The sequence below is a fragment of the Macaca mulatta genome, chromosome 10 (assembly GCF_049350105.2).
Source record: "Macaca mulatta isolate MMU2019108-1 chromosome 10, T2T-MMU8v2.0, whole genome shotgun sequence".
NCBI lineage: Eukaryota > Metazoa > Chordata > Mammalia > Primates > Cercopithecidae > Macaca > Macaca mulatta.
This window is the reverse complement of record NC_133415.1, coordinates 56,376,795-56,401,001: the sequence shown is the minus strand read 5'-3', so window position 1 is coordinate 56,401,001 and position 24,207 is coordinate 56,376,795. Positions and strand designations below refer to the sequence as shown.

At 37.0% G+C, this 24,207-nt stretch overlaps 1 protein-coding gene across 8 annotated transcripts in view; it reads right to left on the bottom strand.

Moving 5' to 3' along the window:
* Positions 1-24,207, bottom strand: part of LOC106996314 (uncharacterized) — a 73,244-nt gene that overhangs the window by 587 nt on the left and 48,450 nt on the right. For 5 of the 8 annotated variants that reach the window (XR_013398801.1, XR_013398803.1, XR_013398802.1 and 2 more), the window contains one exon: positions 20,333-20,564. The gene's annotated coding sequence lies outside the window, so the exon portion shown is untranslated. Of the gene's footprint in view, positions 1-9,546; positions 9,786-17,166; positions 19,457-20,332; positions 20,565-24,207 lie in introns of those variants that run through there. The other 3 variants (XM_077949089.1, XM_077949090.1, XM_077949088.1) reach the window with 2 other exon arrangements.

Here is a 24,207-nt window from a genome sequence, read left to right as displayed (position 1 = left end):
TGTGCTGGGTTTCCCACCCTGGCCCTTCTTCCCTTGTGACATCCTCTGTACACCTGCGCATGTTTCTTCTAGAACCCTAAACGCTTCTGGTGGGCCCAGTGAGGAGGTAGGCATGCCTGACCACACTCCCGGTACTGACTGTGGCCCCTATTAAAAATTGTTTCATAAAATCTCCTTAGTTAATGGGCACAGGAATCAATGCTTCCTCTACCTCATATATAAGTTGCATCACAAAAATCATATTTTCATGAAGGGTCTTAACTCTTTCCAGTAGCCAATATCATGTTTCAAAGAAAATCTGTAAAAATAAAATGGCATTGAAACTTCAAATTTAGTGGTATAAAGAAATTTCCAAATTCAAATTATTCCATCTAAGTTACTTATTTTATAGTTCAAATATGAATACTCTTGTAAGTTTTGAAATCCTTCAAAGTAAAATTCTGATGTTTAGAAAATACAAACTAAAAACAATTTTGCTTAAAAGCATTCTTTCTAATGTGCCACAAATTTGTTTTACAACACGATTACCAAAAAAGATGTTATTTTTAAGTAATTTAAATATACAACTTGCACACACATACTGTAAATCCACTCTTGTAAAAATGAGGAGCAGCTATATGTTTACTTTAACATCTAAGATGCTGAAATCTCTATACAATACATTGCTTATTTACAACCACATGTAAAATAGGGGATTGACAAATAATTCAGCCTGCATATTTGTTCTGTTTGTGATTTTTAAAAATTATTGAAAATAATTGAAAATCTTACAAAACATCATCTGTTTGAAGGATGTTAGAAAAGAGAGGGTAGAAAAATAGGACTGCACATTGATTGCTTAATGGTTTAACTTCAGTTATAAATACACACATATTATACATATCTGTGTGTGTATATGTGCACTGGTCTGTATATGCATGTGCGAGTGTATATACGTGTGTGTGTTGTAACATCATTGGATTATTCTCACCCATTCTATTGTTGGGTGGAATACACTGCTCTTTTCTGTTATTCTGCAGAGCAGGGTGCATCACAAGTGATCTCTGGACTTGCCGAAGCAACTCTTCTCTCTCCAGCAATTTCTGCTACTGCTTGGGTTTGGAAATTTCCTCCCTGCTCACCTCCACTGGCAGCACGTTCACCTCACCTAAGGCCCTCTGGTTCCACTCTTAATGCTCCAAAAATGTGATGAGTGTAAAGAGAATTTTCCTCTCAGGAAAACAATAATGGCTAGATCAGTGATACACTATGGGTTCATACAGAAAGTGAGTCTATTTGATTTGTCTATTAACCTGGAAGAACACATTGAATATTTTTTCTTTTTTAGAATAAACACAGGCACACATTGATCTTTTACTGAAAAAGAAAACATTTAAAGGTACATATAAATAAGAACAAAATACTTTTATTTAGCCCTAGATCCCAATCATTTTTTTAGAACTCTTTTCCTAAAAAGTTTACAGTACAACCTTTTATATTTAAGTTTGCAAGCCATTTCAAGTTAATTAGTGTATAAAGTACGAAGTTTACACTGAGATTTTGAGCCTATAAATGTTTGTTTTCTCCAGTAACATTTGTTAAAAAGACTATTCTTTCTCCTTCAATTGCTTCTTTACCATTGTCAAAACTGAGTTGAGTATATTTACTTGTGTCAATTTCTGAGTTCTCTTTTCTGTTCTGCTGACTTATGTCTCCATCTCTCCACCAATATCATGTGCCTTTTCATATAAACTTAAAATAGGTTTATCTATATGCATAAAAAAATGTAGCTGGAGTTTTTATATGACTGTTGTTAAGTCTACCCATCAATTTGAAAAGAGTTGACATCTTTGCTATCTTGAGTCTTCCAAACCATTAATAATGTACGTTTGAATTTATTTAATTCTTCTCTCAATTCTTTCATGCACATTTTGTCATTTTTTCCATCTTGATTCCGCATGTCTTGTCAGATTTTTGCATAAGTATTTTCTTTAGAGCAATTGTAAAGGTACTTTCAGTTTCCACACATTCATTGTTAGTTCATAGAAATATGAATTTTGGAGGATGGATCATTTATCCTGTGAACTTGCTAAGTATTATTATTTCTCCAAGAATATTTTTAGTTTCGCTGAGACTCTACAAATACAATAGTGTAATGTGCAATAGATGTCACTTTCCTTCTTTCTTTTTTTTTTTTCCTATCAGTGTGGCTTGCTTGTTTTTTGCCCAATTGTGCTGCTTAGAACTTTTAGTGCTCTGTCAGATAGCATTGTTGAGAGCAGACGTCTCTGCCTTGTTTCCACCCTGAGGGGAAAATCATTCATTCTTTCATCATTAAGCATGACATAGCTGTTTGTTTTTGATAAATAGTCTTGATAAAGTTCAGGAAATTTCTTTGTAGGTCTAGGCTTCTGAAAGTTTTTATCATAAAACTGTGCTATATTTTGGCAAATGCTCTTTCTGCATCAATTGAGATCAGTAGCGTATGTATTTTTGAATCATGTTTCTTTGTCCAGGTAGATATTCCCTGTGTTTTAATTGACACATGTACACAATTTATATTTAAGATAACTGTAATATATATGTCAAGGCCTAGGTGTTCTACTTTATAATTTATTTTCTGCTTGTTCATTCTCTTTTTGTTTCCTCTGTTCTCCTTCCTAACCTTACTGTGAGTTATTGAAGTAGTTTTAGGATTACATAATGATTTATTTATACTGGTTTTTAGTACATCTCTATATAATTTTCTTACTATCTTTACCTTATTATTGTTATACATGTGTAACTGATGCCAAAATCAACTGGCATTGATGTTTTACCACTTTAAATGAAGTGTAGAAACTTTACTTCCATTTAAGTCCTTTTAGCCTCCTTGCTTTTAAAAATAGAATTGCACTGAGTAACACATCCAATACACTGGATGCTGCAACAGGCAGTGTTATAATTTTAGTGTAAACACCAAATATGATTTTAAAAACTTCTGAGATGATGAATAACCTACGACATCTATTTACATTTTCCCATTCTCTTATTCTTTTCTTTCTGAAGTTCCAAGTAGTTTTCAGATATCATTTGGTTTCTGTCTGAGGACTTACTTTTCAGCTTTTTAAGAGGAGTTTTGGTAAAACACAAATTGTGTCAGTTTTCCTTCACATAAGGATGCCTTTATTTCTCCTTTCTTTTTTAATGTTATTTTTGCTGGACATAGAATTTGCACTTGACAGTTTTTTCTTTCAGGACATACATGTTGGGACACATCCTTGTGTCCTACACTGTTTCAGATGAGAACTCTGTTGTCATTTGAATTTTATTTTTATAAGTCCATATAGTTTTTGGGGGGTAGGCTTTCAATAATTTTTATTTGTCTTCTGTTTTCAGAAATTTTTATATGATATGTTTTAATATGAGTTCTTTTAGGTTTATCTTATTTAGAATTTCCTCAGCTACTTCATTCTCTAGGTTTGTGTCTTTGTCAAAATTAAGATGTTTTCAGATATCAATTTATTGACTCTTTTTCCAGCGCCACTATTTCTTTCCACTCTCTTGGTTTCTGATGATACATAGACTCAATATTATGATGCTGCCTGCCAGGTCCCCAAGGGTATTCTCTGTTGTTTCATTTTGTATCTATTTTTGCTCTCTTGTTCAGAATAGAATCAGTAAATCCTACTGATTCGTCCTCAAGTTTACTGATTCTATCTTCTTTTTTCTCTTCTTTACTATTAAGCTTATCCAGTAAAGTTTTATTTCAGTTATCTTATTTTTTAATTCTTTAATTTCCATTTGGTTAATTCTTATAACTTTCATTTTTTGGTGGAGATTTTCAAGATTTACATTTGCTTCAAAAGAACTCCTAATTGCCTGCTGGTGCCACCTCACTCAGTCTCATTGCAGCTGTGTCAGCGTGGAGGTTTGGTTCACCCCAGGGTCCTACCGACACCAAAAGTGGGGTTGGGGGAAATTGGAGATGATGCCACCTTGTCAGTGTGGTGGCACTGGGTGCAGCAGAGGCTCAGCTTCCTGCTTGACTTCAGTGACACCAGGGTTAGGAAGGTGGCACTAGCGTACCTCACCCTGCCTCAGTCTCAATGTTGCTGCATGAATTTGAGGCTAAGCTTACCTCTGGCACCTCCAGACACTACTTTGGCAAGGGATTTGTAGAACTGTCTGCTTTTGCCAGACAGAAAATGGAAGAACAGCTTCTTTCTTGGTCTGTTGACATGACCTTGATAGAAATACCAGAATGCCACCTTCTTTTGCAATGTGGGAGAGAGAAGATTTATCTCCATTCCTGTCCCCACTGACACCATCAGGCAAGGGAATCAGAGTACTGCTGCTTTCTTCCACTCCATGGAAGTGAAGTGGATCATCAGCTCCACACTGGACTCCACTGAACTATGATGTTTGGGGGTTTTTCCACTGATGTTTGGCTACAGTCAGGTGGGTATTCCCTGCTATGCCATTATTTTCCAGGTTCTTTGGCTGAGAAAGCTGGTGTTTTGTTAGGTTTGGTTTTGTTGGGTGTGGTTTCTGGTTGGCGGCTTCTGCAGCACTCTCTCCAGGGCAGATGAGAAGTATAGGAGACACACACCAATGTGTAACTCCCCAGGGAGACTGACTTCCTTATTATACTTTTCCAACACTTCACATGCTCATTTGTTGCTGTATGTGCAGACTTTCATTTAGAACACAAAGGATGTGATAGTAATGAGGCTTCTCCAACTGGGCTGAAAACAGGTGTGTTTTTGTCTTAAAATCATAAGAACGAGTATTTAAAAAAATACTTGAATAGGTTGATGAGAATCCTGGGGAGAACTAACACATGACTGGGGAAAAAAAACACATTTTCAACACTACAAGAAGAAGTCATTTCATAACAGTAAAAATTCCAGCTCACGTTATCTACAACTTACTTACTCATTTATTCTAGCCTGGTGTCAGAATTATCATTTGTCCCTGTGATAAACAAAATTACTAGCCAAAGGGGAGTGTTTCTATGCAGCTTGTTTGGTCTTAACCTTAGAGTAGCCAATCAAAATACAATTTTCCAAAGTGTCTTTGATCAGTTTCTTTTTCTTCCTGGAAACCTCAGACTTCCTAGTGGATTTTTTTTTTTAATTTGCAGAAAATAAGGATGAGATCTTGTAGTGTAGGATTTAGTAGGTTTTGAGAAGCCCACAGAGACATGTGTCCACCATCCAGCACTACAGAGAACAGCTGAATCACCCTAAAATTCTCTGTGTGATGCCTTTGTGATCAACCCTTCCCTTTCTTCCAATTGTGGGAAACCTCTGATCTGTTTTTTTGACCTATAATTTTGCTTTCTCCAGAATGCTATACAAATGAAATCATACAATATGTAGACATTTGGGGCTGACTTCTTTCACATACATAATACATGTAAGTTCATCTCTACTAGTGTGTAAGGCAATAGTCTGTTCCTTTTTATTGTTCATGGTATTGACGCAATAGTCTCTCTATTCACCTGTAGAAAGACGTCTTGGTTAGGCTGGGTGCAGTGGCTGACATCTGTGATCCCGGCACTTTGGAAACTGAGACGGGCAGATCATGAAGTCAGGAGTTTGAGACCAGCCTGGCCAACATAGTGAAACCCCGTCTCTATTAAAAATACAAAACAATTAGCTGGCTGTGGTGGTGGGTACCTGTATTCCCAGCTACTTGGGAAGCTGAGGCAGAATAATTCCTTGAACCTGGGAGGCAGAGGTTGCAGTGAGCCGAGATCGCGACATTGCACTCCTACACTCCAGCCCCGGTGACAGTGTGAGACTCCATTTCAAAAAAGAAAAAAAAAATAAAAAATAAAGACGTCCTGGTTGTTTCCAGGTTTTAGAGATTATGAGTAAAGCTGCTAAAACATTTGCCCAGCCTACAGGCTTTTATGTGAATTTGTTTTCATTATACATTGATAAATATATAGGAATGGAATGGTTGAACCTCACACTGGACATATGTTTTACTTAATATAAAGTTGCTAAATTATCTCCTAAAGTGACCATGTCATTTTACATTCCCAACAGTAATGAAAGAGAATCTTTGTTGCTACACATCTTCAGGAGCATTTGATATTTCAATTTTTTATTTCCATTCTAATGGCAGGTAGTAGTATCCCATTGTAGTTACGATTTGCATTCCCCTATTAATTAATAACAATAAACATGTTTTCATATGTTTATTTGCCACATGTCTGTCTTCTTTTGAGATGTATGTGCTCAAAATTTTTGCTCATTTTAAATTGGACTGTTTGTTTTGTATTGTTGAGTTTTAAGGGTTCTTTATTTATTCTGGATGAAAGCTTGTACAAGATATGTGACTGATATGGTTTGGCGGTGTCCCTGCCCAAATCTCATTTTGAATTGTAGTTCTCATAATCCCTATGTGTTGTGGGAGGGACCCAGCAGAAGGTAATAGAATCATGGAGGCAAGTTACCCCGCTGCTGCTGTTCTCATGATAGTGAGTGGGTTCTCATAAAATCTGATGGTTTTATATAGGGCTTTTCTTCCTTTGCTTGGCACTTCTCTCTCCTGCCACCATGTGAAGAACAACATGTTTGCTTGCCTTCTGCCCTGATTGTAAGTTTCCTGAGGCCTCCCCCAGCCATCTGGAACTGTGAGTCAATTAAACCTCTTTCCTTTGTAAATTACCCAGTCTCAGGCAGTTCTTCATAGCAGCAGCTGAACAGACTAACACAGTGACTTAAAAATATTTTTCCCTGATTGTTTTAGCTTTTTGCTCTTGTAATGGTTCTTTCACAGAATGAGCATTTTCAAATATGATAAAGTGTATTTTTTCAATTTCTCTTTTATGGATCATGTGTAGGGTATTTTATCTAGAAACTCATCAATGACCCCAAAGTCATATCTAATATCCCCTGTTTTATGATAGTATTTTATTGCTGTATACTTTACACTTTTATATAGTCCACTTCAGTCCACATTTGTAAAAGTTGTAAAATATGCATTAAGGTTCCCTTTTTTTTTTTTTAAACATGGGGAAATCCCATTATTACATTCCCATTTAGAGAATAGATTATACTTTCCCCTTTTCCTCTGTGCCTTTTTCAAAATGCAATGGAATATATTTGTGTGGGTCTATTTCTGGGGTGTCTATTCATTCCATTGGTCTATGTGTCTAGTGTTTTAACAATATTTAAACAAAACCACAATATTTTGAGAACTGTAGCATAATAGTAAACCTTGTAATCAGTAGTGTATATCCTGTAACTTTGTTTTTTTTTTCAGAAGTGCTTTGACTATTCTAGTTCTTTTGCTTTCCAACTACCAATAAAAAGCATGCAGAAATGTTCACTGTTAATGCAGGAACTCTACAAATAGAAATGGAAAAGACTGGCAGCTTAACTATATTGAGACTATGAATTCATAAATATTTAATTCCCCTTTTACTTAAATTTTCTCTTATTTATTGCATTTATATTTTATAATTTTCAGCATATAGATCCTGCACTTACATTGTTACATTAATACCTAAGTACTTAATTTTTGCTTCTATTTTAAACAGTAATTTAGTTTTTTCAACTGTTAATGCCTAACACATAGGAAAATTATTGACATTCTATATTGACCTTTGATAATAAAACACTATTCATTTCACATATTTTTATAGAAGCTTTTTGTAAATACTGTAGGATTGTGTATATAAACATTTGTTTTATGAGCAAATAGAGGCAGTTTTACTTCTTCCTTTTCAATATGTATGTTATTAATTTCTTATTCTTGTCTTGTTGCACTTTGCAAATCTTGTAATACAATATTGAATAGGACTTGTTCCCACTCTTAAGGAAAAATCATTTCATAATCATCATATAGTGTACAGATTTAAACATATATCCTAAGTTCTTTTATTCCTAATTTTATGAAAGTTTTGGTCAGAAATAGATGTTGGATTTCATCGAATGCTCTTTCTGCATCTCTTGAGAAGAAATGTTTTAAAAATAGTCTTTGTATAGCAGATTACTTGGATTGGATTTTAATAGTGAATCAGCTTTGTTTTTACTGGACATAATGAATCATCCTACATGGGTAGATGTTCAATTTGATATCACAATATTTTGTTGTCATTTTTCATATATGTCCATGACTGATACTTGTCTATAGTTTTCTTTTCTCTCAATATCATTTTTTGGTTTTGGTGTTATTGTAATGCTGGCCTTATAAAATGAGTTGGGAGTGCTCCCATCTCATCTATTTTCTCTAAAAGTTTGTGTACTGTCAAAATCATGTACTCTTCAAATATTTGATAGAAATCAGTGAAAGAACATGTGAATAGATTTTTTGGTAGATTTTATTTACAAATGCAATTTCTTAATTAATACAGGACTATTTGTTACTGTTTCTTCTTCAGTGAGGTTTGGCAGTATGTGTTGTGTCTCTAGAGGAATTTCTCTTTTTCATCTCATCTATTATATTTGTGTGTGTAAAATTATTTGTAGCATTACTTATTTATGCTATAATGTTTATTGATAGCTTGTCTTTCAGTCCTGCTGTTAGTAATCTGTACTCTCTCTTCTCTTTCCCTTTCTTTCTCTTTGGTTTTCAATTTCACTTATTTCTGCCCTAATTGTTATTAGTTCCTTTCTTTAGTTTCTTAGATTTAAGCTGTTCTTCTTTCTCTACGTTCCTAAAGAAGAATCTTAGGCTACTGAGGTGAAATTATTATTCTTTTCAAAGAACCAACTTTTAGCTATGTTTATTTCTTCTACTGCTTTTCAACCTTCTACTTCACTGATTTATACTCTAATCTTTATTATTTCTCTACTTCCGCTAGCTTCATATTTTGTTTTCTCTGGCTTTTAAACTGCCTTTAGGTATAGAGTGAAGTTACTGATTTGCGATTTTTTTAATGTAGTTGTTTATATCTATACATTTTCCTTCAAACTCTACTTTCACTGCATTCACTAAGTTTTGGTATGTTTTGTTTTTATTTTGTCTCAAGATATTTTCTAATTTCACTTGTGATTTATTCTTTCACTGGTAGTTTAAGAGTATATTGTTTAATTTCTGCTTATTTGTGAATTTTTCAGTTTTCACTTATCTGTTGTTTCCTCCATTGTGGTTGTAAATTATATTTTGTAAGATTTAGAACTTTTAAAAATGATTAGGACATATTTTTGTGGACAAAGATATGGCCTATCCCAGAGAAAGTGCCACATCCACTCAAAAAGAATGTATATTCTGCTGTTGTTGGGTGGACTGTTCTGTACATGCTCTAAATGGTTTATACTGTTGTTCAAGTCTTCTATTTCTCATGAAGTTTCTGTCTCGTTTTTCTGCCCATTAATTAAAATGAGGTATTGAAGTGTCCAACTACTATTATAGAACTGTGTGTTTATCCTTTCAATCCTGTTATTTTTTTTTTCAGCTTTACTGAGGTATATTTGAGAAATATTGTACATATTCAAGTTTACAATCTGATGTTTCTATATGTATGCACATTCTGAAATGATTACCAAAATGAAGTCAATTAATATACTAATTACCTCACATAATAGTTACCTTTTTTGTGTGCATGCATGAGATAAGAATACTTACCCCATCCCTAGAGACTGCAGAGCGGCCATTCCAGCTGCTCCAGGCTCCCGCAGAGGAGGAGCGGGGCGGGTGGCACCGCCAGGGGGGGCCCTCAGGCCTGGCGGGCACGCATTCCAGAGGCTGCCCAGGCCAAGGTGCAGTTGTCCTCTGCCCTGTGTGTGCAGGCAGCAGCCGCCTGTCGTCTCCCAAACTCGCTCGCGCCGCCGGCATCGCAGAGCCTGGGCCAGACATCCTGGAGGCTGCACAGGAACAAGAACTGAGAACCTGCTGCTCAAACCCATCCCAGGTGACTGCGGACTGCCAATGCCAGCGGCTCCTGTCTCCCCGAGGTGGAGGAGTCGAGCGGGATGCACGACTTGGGGGCCCTCAGGCTGGGCGCGCTGGCCATCCCTAGGCCTCCCAGGCCATGCCCCTCCAGCCCGTCTGGGCTCACCAGCTGCAGCCACCCTCTTGTGCAGGTAGCAGCCTATGGGAAACCTCTAAGCCAGCCTGCACTCTTAACACCTCAGAACCGGGGGCAGATGTCCCGGTGGCTGCAGCCAAGCCAGATGGTCTGCCCCATAGTGGCTGCACAGGAGCGGGAACCTGCCGCTCAATCCTATCCCCGGTGGCTGCAGAGGGCCCCTGGCCAGCGGTCCTGAGCTCTGGCAGAGGAGGGGGCAGGGCCTGGCGGGCTCTCAGGCTCGGTGCACTGGTGATCCAGAGGCCGCTCAGGCCATGCTCCCCCGCCTGGACGCCCAAGCTGCTGCCACCCTCCGCCTGCGGGCAGCAGCTGTCTGGGAACTCCTAAGCTCGCTCGCGCTCCCTGGATCGCAGAACCCGGGCCAAATGTCACCGTGGCTGTGGGCAAGCCAGGTGGTCTGCCTGGCGGCGGCTGCACAGGGGCAAGAACTGAGAACTTGCCGCTCAGCCCCATCTCTGTTGGCCGCGGAGTGGGGTCTGGGCTCCCTTGGACCACCTGGCCAGCGGTCCCGAGCTCCGGCAGAGAAGCCGAAGGGGAGGCCCGGCGAAGGGGAGGGACTCTCAGGCCGCGCGCGCGCTCGCAATCCCACGGCCTCCTAGGCCATGCCCCACCAGCCCTCCTGGTTGCCCAAGCTGCAGCCGCTTTTATTGTTTGTGTGTGTGCAGGCAGCAGCCGCCAGGCAACCTCCAAGCCGGCCAGCGACCCCAACCTCGCAGAACCTGGGCCAGATGCCGCGGTGACTGCGGCCAAGCCAGGCAGTCTGCCTGGCGGCGGCCGCACTACAAGCAAAAACTGACTCAGCCCCATCCCCGGTGGCTGCGGAGGGCCCCGGCCAGCTACCCTCTCTCTCTCCAGACGAGCAGGGCGGCCAGCGCTGCCAGGCGGGCTGCGCGCCTGCGATCCTGGGGCATCCTGGGCGGGCCCAGAGAACCCGCGAGCCAGCGGCGCCTGAGCCCGAGCTGTAGCCGCCCCCTGCTGGCGCGCGCTGCCTGGGAGCGGCTTCCGGAGTCCCGGCGGGCTCTGAGCTGCAGGCGGGTGCCTAAAGGCTCTGCTTTAGAAAGAACTTCCTTAATTTTTTGAAGAGACTATTCTGTATCCATTTTATAATTTTGTGGCCACCCAGAAAGATATGTCCAATCATAGACACAGTGAATACAGTAAGTGGTAGTTTAAAGTGTTGACTTTTGGTCGGGTGCAGTGGCTCACACATGTAATCCCAGCAGTTTGGGAGCCCAAGGCGGGTGGATCACCTGAGGTCAGGAGTGCGACACCAGCCTGACCAATACGGCGAAACCCCCTCTGTACTAAAAATACAAAAATCATACAGGCGTGGAGGTGCACGTCTGTAATCCCAGCTACTTGGGAGGCTGAGGGAGGAGAATCGCTTGAACCCTTGCAGTGAGCCAAGATTGTGCCACTGCGCTCCAGCCTGGGTGACAGAGCGAAACTCCCTCTCAAAAATAAATAATAAAATAAAATGTTGAATTTTTACGAGTCATTGTTTCCATTCTAATTTTTGAATGCAACCACAGCCTCTTACAAAACAGCCTTGTTAAACTAATTCCCTGATAATAAATTCTTGACTAAAAGGGGAATCGATCAGGCAGTTTCTGCCATAATTTGAATATTAATTAAAATCTTCTCTAGAACGTAGGAAGAGAAGATAGAAACACCATTTCCCTTTTGTCCAATATTTTTAGAACGGACAACAAATTATCTTGAAATTCTTAAGAACTAGCATCTCTCTCAGCTAAGAAAAAAATAGAAAGAAAGAACCAGATGGAGCAAAGGAGCACTTTGCTCCATTTGAAAAAAGAATTCTGAGCGAAGACTGCTTATTTCAGGGAGTTGGCGATCTCCATGATTTCGTTTCCCAGCAACCTGGAGATCTGTCAATTGGATGGAGGCTGCAAATAAACCATTCCATCAGCCTTCAACCATCCACCACCAACACCTGCCCCCTCCAAATGACTCAGCCTTCCCTTAACTCCTGCCCACAGTGCAACATGGGCAGGAGGCGAGTTGTGGGGGAAATATTAGGTCGGTGCAAAAGTTACTGCAGTCTTTGCCATTGAAAGTAATCGCAAAAGCCACAATTACTTTTGCACCAACCTAATACTTCCAGCCCACAATACATGGGAGTCCTTGAATACCATATTTACTTTTTAGTAAAGAACCAACCCAACTGAAAAATTGAACTAGGAAAAAAATCATAACAGGTTCAACTATTATTTGTTTGTTCATTCATTTTTCCATGCAGGATTTTAGCTAGTGGCATTAAATTAACTGTTTCCTAGAAAATAAAACCACTACAAAGAAACACCATTGAGGGCATACTTTAAGTTTAAAATTTTCATTAATACCTGAGGACTATTTGAAATGTGAAGTCATGAACCAAAGAGAAGTGAAAGGACTTTTTTAAAAAAGCTGATCAGAGACACTGTTTGAATCTTTGCCTGGTGATTGGGATAGGAGGTTAAAGATTTTAAAGGTTCTCAAACCCCTCCTCTTCCTCAGCCTAGTTCTAAGGGGAAAACGGAATTCCTAGGCAGCTTGGCATGAAACAATCACATTTCTTTTTTCCCCTGCTATGAAGATTATAAAGCCCTAAGAGATTAACAAAACTCTCTACTCAGATTAAAGACCAAAACTTGATACCCTGAACACCAGGGTGCGTGGAGTGGGACGCGAGGAGCAATGTATTTCCTAATTTGGTAACATATAAACTGAGAAGGTTAGGATGGAACATGAGGCTCTTAAAAATTCAATTCTAGTGGGTCCCATTCAGAGACAATATTTAATATATGGTATTGCACAGGCAGCAGCCCATCAGAAATAGCACTGGCCAGGGCACTAGGTCAGGGACCTAGAGGCTCCCTGCTAAGCCATGCATTGACCTTTGGTTTCCAGATTATAAGCAGGGTAGTAGAACACTGAAAAAGCTCCAGTCATCAGATATTTACCACCAAGCAGTATTTTAACAATTTATACAGCTCTCCTGGAGCATACCAGCTGCATGTCAGCCCCAGTCTGACCTTTCCAGGCACTAATGATTAGCCAGGCCCATGACCATTATGCCCCCAGCCTTGCTTTCCGACATCATCCAATTTCAGACAATCACTTAGTTCTTGCCACTTTATACCAAGGGCCATCCAATTCTAGAGAAAGCATTCAGGAAGACAGAAATCCTCTTCCTAGACTATTCACCATAGTCACACTAGAAACATCAGATGGGGAACAGGAGTTTTGATTTAGCATTTGGCATTCCCACATTCACTCAGGAGTAAACAGAAATATGAAGCAATAGGATTTGAAAGGAAACTCACAAAATTTAAATGTTTAATACCACTTTCATCATGTCCTTCTCTGACTACACCTTGGTCTCCCCTGGACAGGTAAATTAGATTGGAATATGTTCTATATCTTCAAGCTGCACATTTAAATCAGTGTCATTTTAATTCTTGTGAATATGTGTGAATAAGACTATAAAATTATTGAGGGAAAAATACTTAACCAAAAAGAAACGTTCACTGGTGACATCAACCACAATGACCAGGATATAGGGACTTGTTTAATTATTACTAGAAAAAGCAGATTATCTTTAATAGTGTTTCATATTTCATGTTTTCCAATATACAGTAAGTCCTTCTCCTTCTTTTTTCCTTATGGGCTTTGAGTTTTAATACAAGTCTTATTTGAAGATCTTAGAAAAGCAGAGCAGCTGAAGAAATGTGTTTTACTTCCTGTTCTATTATTAATATTATTAATGGGTCCATTCTTCAGTCCATTGTTTGCTCTTCCATTCCTCATGTTACCCCCTTTGCTTTGTCTTAAATATCCTTTTTTTTCTGAATGAGTTTCTGTTCACTCATCTTTCTAAATTAAGGTAAAATTCACACTCATATAAAACTTACACACTTATATGAAATTCACTAAAGTGTTTAGTGAATTTAGAAAATGTTTTTAAAAGTCACATACACAGAGATAGAGAATAAAACTCAAGGGGGTAGGAGGAGGAGATGTGAAGATGCAGGTCAGAGCACACAAAGTCACAAATATGTAAGATGAACAAGTCTAGAGACCTAACGTACAACATGAGGACTATAGTTAATAAAACATACTGTATTCTGGAAGTTTGCTAAATGAGTAAATTTTAATTGTTCCTGCAACACAAAAAACAAAACGGGTAACTATGTGACATGGTAGATACTTTAATTTGCTTCACTATAGTAAGCATTTTACTATCTACATGTATCCCTTACCATCGTGTTGTATACCTGAAATATACATAAAATTTATTTTTAAAATGTACAATTCAGTGACATTTAGTGCATTTACTATGTGATGCAAACATCACCACTATCTAATTCCAAAACGTTTTTGTAACCACACAAAAAAATTCTGTGCCCATTAAGCAACCATTCCCTGTTTCCTCTCTCCCTCTCAGGCCCTAAAAACAACTAATCTCCTTTTTGCCTCTATTGATTTGCCTATTCTGGGTATTTCATGTAAATGAGCTTGATCAAGATGTGGCTTTATGTGTCTAGCTTATTTCACTTAGCATGTTTCCAAGATCCATCTGTATAGAAGTACCTTTTATGACTGATTTATATTCCGTTGTATGGGCATACCATTGTTTTTTATCTATCAGTTGCTGGACATTTGGGTTGCTTTTGAATAATATTAATAATGCTATTATGAACACTCATATAGATGTTTCTGTTTGGACACCTGTTTTCAGTTCTCTTGTACATATCTAGAAGTGGAATTGCTAGATCATATGACAATTCTATTTTTAATTTTTGAGGAATGGCCAATTTTGTGCAGTTGCTGCATCATTTCACATTCACACCAGCAACATACAAGGGTTTCAAATTCTCAATATCCTCACCAACATTTGTTTTCCATTTTCTGTATTACAGCCATCATTGTAGGTATGAAGGGGAATTCATTGTAGTTTGATTTGCATTTCTCTAATGACTAATGATGCTGATCGACTTTTCATGTACTTATTAGTATACCTTCTTTGGAGAAATGTTTATTCAAATCTACTGTCCATCTTTCTCATTTGGTCCTTTGCCTTTCTATTGTTGAGTTGTACATTTCAACTTTATTTTAAGTTCAAATGTTTGGCATTGGCTTTTCAAACAAATGACAAAGTTGCAAAATGGACAAAGTGATAAAAATAAAGCAAACCTAGATCACTTATCACACCTACTAAACAAACACATACAGTAACTTTAGTTTTAGATTTTTGAGTTTCAATATTCCCAGCAAGACAACAGATAGGTAAGGTATTACTAGATTAAATGATTTTTTTTTTCAAATTGACAGAGGGGAAAATAATTTATTCATGTACATGCCTACTCAACAAATATTTATTGAACACTCTGTTAGGCATTAGGATGATTGAAAACATTGGTGAAACAGTGTTGGTGTTTATATTGTCCATCCATCCAGGAAGATGCATTATAAATGAAGTTTGTTTATAGAAAATATGTGAGGACAAGTAATTGTGGAAAATCTGAGTTTTAATTTCCTCAGAGTTTAGAAAAATAATGAACTTTCCAAACAGCCTAGAGATAGATAATCCGTTTTATCTTCCCTCAGAAAAGATACTATGTTAAAGAGGAACCACATCTCTCACACCATACACAGGGATATATCACCCAAACTCATCAATACAATGCCTTTGAATAGGTAATTATTAATGAGGAGGTAGCAAATGTGTATTGTTCCTTTGGATTGTTAAGGATAGCTCAATGAGGAGCTTGTGGAAACCTTGAATATCAAGGAAATTTTGAACTCAGATGAAAAAAAGATGATTCCAAGTTGGCATTTTTGGATGAAAGATTAAACAAGAAATCTATCAAGCAAAGCATGAATTTTAAATAGGTGAAAACTGTATATTTTGATTCTCAATGCCTGCATCTGTGGAAAACTGAGACATTGAATTACTGAAGTATACCAATGTCTGGAACTTCATAAACAAGATGTAGAATATAAACATAAAAATAGTATGGGCTGGGCACTATGGCTCACATCTGGGATTCCAGTGCATTGGTAGGCAGTGGCAGGAGGATTGCTTGAGACCAGGAGTTTAAGACCAGTGAGATCCTGTTTCTACAAAAACAAAAACAATTTGAATTACTCTGGTGTGGTGGCATTCACCTGTAGTACCAGCTACTAGGGAGGATGAGGTGGGCAGATCACTTGAATCCAGGAGTTCAAGATTGCTGGTGAGCTATAATTGCACCACTGCACTCCAGCCTTGGCAACAGAGCAAGACCTGGTCTCTAAAAGACAATAATAAAATTAAATTTTAATTTTAAAGTAAAATTTATTAGCATGGAATATACAGGCTTTGAAATCAGACAAACCTGAATTTTAGAATCGACTTTGTGTTTTAAAGTATGTCACTCAGTGAAAATTATTTATAGTTCCTAACTCTTGATTTCCTGAATTGTAAAATAAGGACTAAAATATCTCATTCATTAATGCTTAGCACAATAACTGTAATACATTGATAATTTTTATAATTGTGTTGGAATATGATATAAATGGTGAATGGAGACAGAAGAATGCATAAATAGAGAGGAAAGGAAATCTGAACAAATTATTTTTAAATGGATTTGTTACAGATACAAACTCCATTTTCCAGGAGAAAAGATAATTTTTATAATTGTTACTCTCCATCATTTTTATAACCATTTATTCAGAATAGGTGTACAATCTCAACATTGACTCAAATGCAAACTCATTTACCTTGTTCAAGAATTATTAACTCAGCCAACTTTGGCCCATGACATATCTAATTATGCATGTTTAGTTAAAATATTTGAAAAATATAAATCAGTTTTTATTTTATATTAATTCTGTGAGATATGATTTGTATCAAGGTACTAGTGGGAAACTGCAACTGGAGGTCCATAGGTTAAAGAATCAGCTCTATAGAACATTGTAATGGGCTGAATGGTGGATTTTAGGAGCTTCTGATAATCCTGAAGGACACAATTCCCAAACACCATAATCTCAAATGTCAAAAATCTGAAAGATCACAAGTCCAAAAATATAATTCTGGGAAAAATAATTTTAAAATTATTTAAAAGATATTTGCATTTTAAAGGGGATTTGAGAAACATATAAAAACATGACAAAACACTTACTTTACACAATAAAGTAGTCAAAATAACATACATATTTTTGCAAGCATAAGCACTCAGGTATACCAATGACAGTCACATGGGTATGACTGTTATGAGCAGGTGAACTGTACTCACAAAGAAATGAGTCAAAAATTGAAAGGTATAAACACGTATCACTATAGTTGGTAATGTGTATACCCAGCTTTAGAGTTACAGTCATCTGAAATACCATGACTAAAAACCCAAGTCTTCTGATCAGATGGAGCAAAAGTTGTGATGAATCACCACCACATATGCAGTTGTCTGAAGAGCCAAGATTTTGAGAATTGTATCTTACACAAATGCAGATGTATGGACATATCTTTATTTATTGAGACAGTTCCAACATTTTTACATACATACACAAAGCTTGCAAACAAAGTCACATTGTGATAAAGCACTTTCATGAAGTCAAATTTGCAAAAAAAAAAAAATGCATAAAACAAATTAGAACTCTCTAAAAGTCCTTACATAATTTATATTTCCAGTATTGAAAATAATGCAAGATAAAATATGTAGCATAACAAATTGTAAGATATATTTTGAAAATTTAAAATAGTGAGAAAAAGAAAAGGAAAAACTAAAAAAGAAATCTGACATATGAAATAGTGTATTACAGGGAAAAATTATGGGCAATTGCAGGGAGATAGTTCACTAAGGGATGGCTGGATTTCATGATCATTAAATATACATTGAAGTCTTATATCACAATGAACAACTGCTTTTTTTCTTTTAGGACTTGGCCTTCCTCAGAGAATATTCATTTTCTACATGGTGCTGCTCTTTTCAAAATTCTTCTATGATTCCATATACACCAAAACAGGCATTCCCTATTAAATCTTCCTACCTTCAGTGTCATGCTTCTATGTTGTTTTGGGTATGTAGAAATCCATTCTACATGCATTTATACATAGACCAATTTGGCAGAAATAATACTAATGATCAAATAGTAACACCACTGTATAAGTGTCTTCTTATCCTACCATGCATATAATTATTTTTGAACCAGCCAGTAGCTTTGCTGGCTTCCTCAACAAATGTGGCTTTAATTTATTAAAAGTTCCTGAAATGTCATCTGCTGAAAGGAATGTCAATGCGGGCAAATGATGCATTTTTTAAACTGAAGTTTTTGTCATTGCTGTACATCATGGTCAATCAACTCGTCTGAATTTTCTGCCAAATGCTTTGGGCTCAATGGAAAAAACACACCTTACTGGTAATACTTTCACATTCTCTTTTAGCAGTCTTGGTCATTCCTAGTTCCAAATCTGTCATTATGGTTTGGGGATTCAATTGAAATCTATTTTCTTCTGTGTAAGGACAGTAACAAGGTAATAGCTCCGCCTAACATGATGCAACTGTCTTGTGACTGTGATTATCGGGATTTTAGACACCAGGAATTTTAAACTTTAGAGATTTTGACCTTTGCGATTTCAACATTTGGGAATATAGCCTGTAGGACTGTGTCTTTCAATATTATGATCAATCTCAGGCTCTGTGAACCACCTTTCTGCTTTGCCCTCTGCTCCCCGTTAAATTCTGCCAGAGGAAAAGAAAGATGTTCACTGAGGTCTGTTTCCTTTCGGTTTTCCGTTACTATAAGCATCATCTTAACAATGACTTCAGAAGCAGTTGTTGTTCCAGTAGCAGAATTTGAATTCAGTTAAATCTAGCTTGCAGTTAACTGCTTCAGTTCAATCAGAAGCAGTTGTTGTTCCAATAGCAGAATTTGAATTCAGTTAAATCGAGCTTGCATTTACTAAGGGGCATCAGCGCCAATTGTCTGTTTCCATCCCCTCAAGTTCATGGGTCCCACCCCCAGAGATACCCTCCTCCAAACTTCTAAATTGTGATAATTCCATTATTTGCCTTTGTTTCTCAACCCAGGAGCTGGTAGTTAATTCCTGCTGTTGTACCCTTCTATAATACTTTAATTCTCTCTGTTTATCTTTCAATTATTCGATGCCCTTTGGCAATGGTTTATATTAAATTCTTTCTGTTAAAATGATTGCAGTGGTTTCTGTTTCCTGCCTGGACCCTGACTGATACAGGTCCCAGGCTAGTTGGTTTCTGGTACTATTTCTCATCAATAAGACTGGGAGCTCCCAGAGCAGCTGCAAAGAAGCTCATTTCCATCACCAGGAAGCCAACAGCAATTACTGTGTCAGTACTACCAACAAATCTGGTCTCATGCATTCTTCCAACCAATGTGAATCCAAGTGAATAAAGCCTCCAGAAAAATTAACCTCTGAAAAAGGTAAATCTAAAAAGACATAAAATAGATTAGTGTTATCCTGGGGCTGGATGTGAGAACAGGTACTGACTGCAAATAGGTACAAGGAAGATTTTGGGAGTGGTAGAAATGTTCTAACACTGATTTCAATGATAGTTTTATAAATATGCTAAAAATAATTGAATCATTTTTTAAAGTGGGTGACTTTTGTGAAATAAATGATGCCTCAATAGAGGTATTTTTTAAAAAATCCACCTTTGAAATGTAACAAAGGACCCTGTGATCAGGGCCTATCATGGAGAGTGCAAGAGTGTCAGTTAAGTCAGGATTCTCATGCAAATCTGGACTTCTAATGTTTTCTCCAAATGTGATGTTACATACATACACCAACAGGACTGAAAGAACATGTTCATCACCACTAATTGTTAAAACACAAACACAGATTTTGTAACCTGAGGCCTCTTCACCTCTGAGATATTTATCTTCACTATCCAGTACATACATATTAATAAAATAGGACTTCTCTCTTTAGCATCTCAGCTAATCTCCAAGGCCAAAGACAGAGGAGGAAGAGGAGAGTTAACACTTAACTAAGCAACTACTATGGAAGAGGCATCATACTCTTGGCTTTATACCATCATTCAATCTCACTTTTATAATAGCCCTTTGTGATGGGCATTTCAACCCAAAATTCTACAGAGAAAAAAGGTGAAGCATTTAAAAGTAAAGTAACTTGCCCAATATCTTGTACTTAGTAAGTAGGATAGTTAGATTTAAAATTCAATTTTCTTACGGGAAATGGCATTTCCATTAAAACCTTGAAGTCTCTTCAGGGCAGCATTTCTAAGGGCCAAAAGAGAATTCAACAGGGCATCTTTGAATGAAAAAGGATAGCAGTCAAATCAATTTACGTAGCACATCAGTGTTTAATATCATATAAATTGTGAAGGTGGAATCTTTAAGAACTCTCAAAGGGTAGGCATTCCACATTGTATTTTACATAAGCAGATATTTTCCCCCTGATTACTTTAGGTTATTTTTTATTGAAATATTTGAAAACATTTTGCTTTATGTTGTTTTAAAGCATTCTGTGCTGACAAGTGGTGAGCTCAGAAAATTCCGTCCATTTTTCCCAAACCTATGGAAGTAATATTGTGCATGATTACTTTGGTAGTCCCTATGATTATGACCACACATTTAAAGTTGATGTTCCACTACGATTACCCAAACCAAGACTATTAACTTAAAACACACATCTGAAGATCGAAATGTATCTTCTCAATTGAGAAAAACAACAAAAAGAAATAGTATGTAAATTTGTTAAATCAATTTTTAAGTTATTAAGGGAAATCATCGGAATTGTATTGTCTTTTGCATGGAAATAAACTTTGTCATTGTTTAGAATAGAAGGACAAAAGTAGCTAAAATAATTTGTTTCAAGTCTAACCATGCTAACATTTCAAACAGAAATTTGAATATCTAGGTCCCCAATTCCAGTATCTTACTCATAATGGAAATTGTTTAAACATTTGAACGAAATAAGTGTCATCTGCCTTGTTGAGATAGATATTTTTAATATGATCGAAAACTGATGTTAAAATTACATCCCTATCCTGAGGCAATAGCGTAGAGACCAAGTCTACTTGGTGCTTTGGTTCATATAAAGGTCATTGTGATAAAAATCTCAATGACATGCAATTAAAAAATTCACATTGTCTATGTTGGGTGAGGAAAGTAAAGGCACAACTGTAGTTGTGAAGCTTAACTGAGGTTGGCGAGGACTATTTCCACTGAAACAGCTTTTTATATAAAAATACTGTTAATGGTTACCGTAGATAATTTCATTAAGAAATTGGGGAGGTAGATAAATTTTTTCTTTTTATATTATATTATTCTGTGCTTAAACTTTAATGAAAGTGCTGGAACTTTTATCATGGGTATGCATTTCTTTGTTAATGGAAGAAGTAATTACTTAAAAATTATTTTAAGAAGGAAAAATGACTTCTAAAAAGTCACATAATTTTTAAAAATAATTTTCATTACAGAGAGGTAATCCAATGCCAGGACACACGTGCTCCCTGGGATAAAACTGAAATATCTACAAAAACAAAATAAGAAGAAGCCATTTTAATGCCTAGAGGAAGAAAATACAGAATATGTGGACTCTGTGTGACCTTTGAGTAAGCCAGTGATGCTCCAAGTACCCATTCACAATGAGATCAGGAACCTGTGATAGAATAGAAACTAACACACTACTTTCTTCTATGAGCAAGTCTTGCTACCAAAATAAATAAACAAATACATAAATCAGATGAATTGAAAAGCATGCTTAATGGCTAAATTAATTTACACCCTGATGCAAACTGGTTGCAAACAGTAGGCCAACCAGAGACCACACTATGGGTAGCACTGAAATTGGCATACACCAAAAATAAATGGAAGGAGGAAGGTTTACAGAGTGAGTCAGTCAGGGTTCAATGTAGGAAACAGAACTCACTGTAGACATTTAAAGCAGAAAAAGATTTAAAACAGAGAATTTAGTGCAGACAGAAATGGTGGAAGGAAGAATAATGTGCAACAAGTCCAGAAGCCGCCACTTAGCCAATTTGAAGAACTTCCATCATAACTACAATCCAGAGATCAGAGAGTTATAATTGCTGTCACGACCACCACTACCTTTTAACATTTATGGATCTAGTGACTAGACAGAGGAACACTGAGTCTGGTCAATTCAATGGCTTCTAAAACTTCATGAGCTTGCTTGCCAGCTGAAAATGACCTCCACCTCTGCCCTCCCTATATGCCCATATTTGTTTGGTACATCTCCTTAAAGGGTATTCATTGGGATCCACACCTTTGGGTTGAAATAAGTTCTGCTTTGTGTATGTTCATTCTGGAGTCCAGAATGAAAAAGTGGTGGCTGTTCATGGAATGTCCGAGTCGTGGTGATGAAGCCAAACACAAGCACATATAAGGCTCCTGCTCACATCATATCTTCTAGCATCTCAATGTCCAATGCAAGTCACATGGCAAAGCCCATTTTCAAAGATCTACATTCTATCCCCAATAGAAAAGCACGATAATACTACACAGCAAATGGTATCAATATACTGTCACAGGAAATGAAGAATTGGTACCAATATCCCAATCTTCAACAACTTTCAAAGTCTTTTTCAATGCTACAGTTCCATATTCTATAATTCTCTGATACATATTCATAACAATGTATGAACTCCCTCAATACCTAGTTATCCACTTTCTGTCCCCCATCAACTCCCCCAAAAGACCATAGATAACCAATCTCTACCAAACTTATCCATTTTTAGCCCCTTCAATCTCAAAGGAAGTGCTGTTACTCTCTCTAACCATGGCCCATTCCCAGGCTGTGTTCTAAAATTTCCCCCAAAGTCTCAGAGACTTTAATTCTACTCTATTACTTCTTTTCTCCTAAATCTTCACCCTGGCTTCTTTCCCAATCAAACATCTATAACAAATGCTACAATCAAACATGTGACCTTTGATCTTAAAAATAAATGGTCTCCTATGACATTACATCTCCCTTAGCAAGCCTCTTCTTCCACATATGCATCTTTCACTAAAATACAAAATTAAGGTAAAATAAAAAAAAAACTTTGAAATAAATGAAAACAGAGACACAATATACCAAAATCTCTAGGATGAAGCAAAGGCAGTATAAAGAGGAAAGTGTATACCACTAAACACTTACATCAAGAAGTCAGAAAGATTTCAAATTAGTGATCTAACCTCACACCTAAGCAAAAAACTAGGAAAACAAGAACAAACCAACAACCAACAAAGTCCAAAGCTAGCACAAGAAAAGAAGGAAAATCAGAGCAAAGCTAAATGAAACTGTAACCCAAAAATCCATACAAAGGATCAATAGAAACAAAAGTTAGTTCCTTTGAAAAGATAAACAAGATCAATAGAATGCTAGCTAGATTAACAAAGAAAAACAAAGAGAAAAGATCCAAATAAACATAAACAAAAATGACAAAAGTGGCATTATAACCAAACCCAAGAAAAACAAAACATCCGCAGAGACTATTATGAACACCTCCGTGCACAAAAACTAGAAAACCTAGAGGAAATCAATAAATTCTGGGAAACAAACAACCTCCCACGATTAAATCAGAATGAACTTGAAATCCTGAACAGACAAATAACAAGTTCTAAAACTGAATCAGTAGTAAAAAACCTACCAATGAATAAGCCCTGGACCAGATGGATTCACAATGAATTCTACCAGATGTACAAGGAGCTGTAACAATTCTACTGAAACTATTCCAAAAAAATTGAAGAGGAGGGATACCTCCCTAACTCATTCTATGGAGCCAGCATCATCCTAATACCAAAATATAGCAAAGATACAACAACAACAAAAGACAACTACAGACCAATATCTCTGATGAATATAGATGCAAAAATTCTAAACAAAATAATAGCAAACTGAATTCAGCAGCACATCAAAAAGTTCATTTACCACAATCAAGAAGGCTTCATTCCTGGGATTCAAAGTTGGTTCAACATGCAAATCAATATATATAATTGAACACATAAACAGAATTAAAAATGAAAATTATATGATAATTTCAGTCAATGCAGAAAAGGCTTTCAATAAAATCCAATCTTCCTTTATGATAAATACCCTCAACAAACTAAGCATCAAAGAGAATGTACCTCAAAATAATAAGAACCATCTATGACAAAACCACAGTTAACACAATACCGAATGGGCAAAAACTGGAAGCACTTCCCTTAAG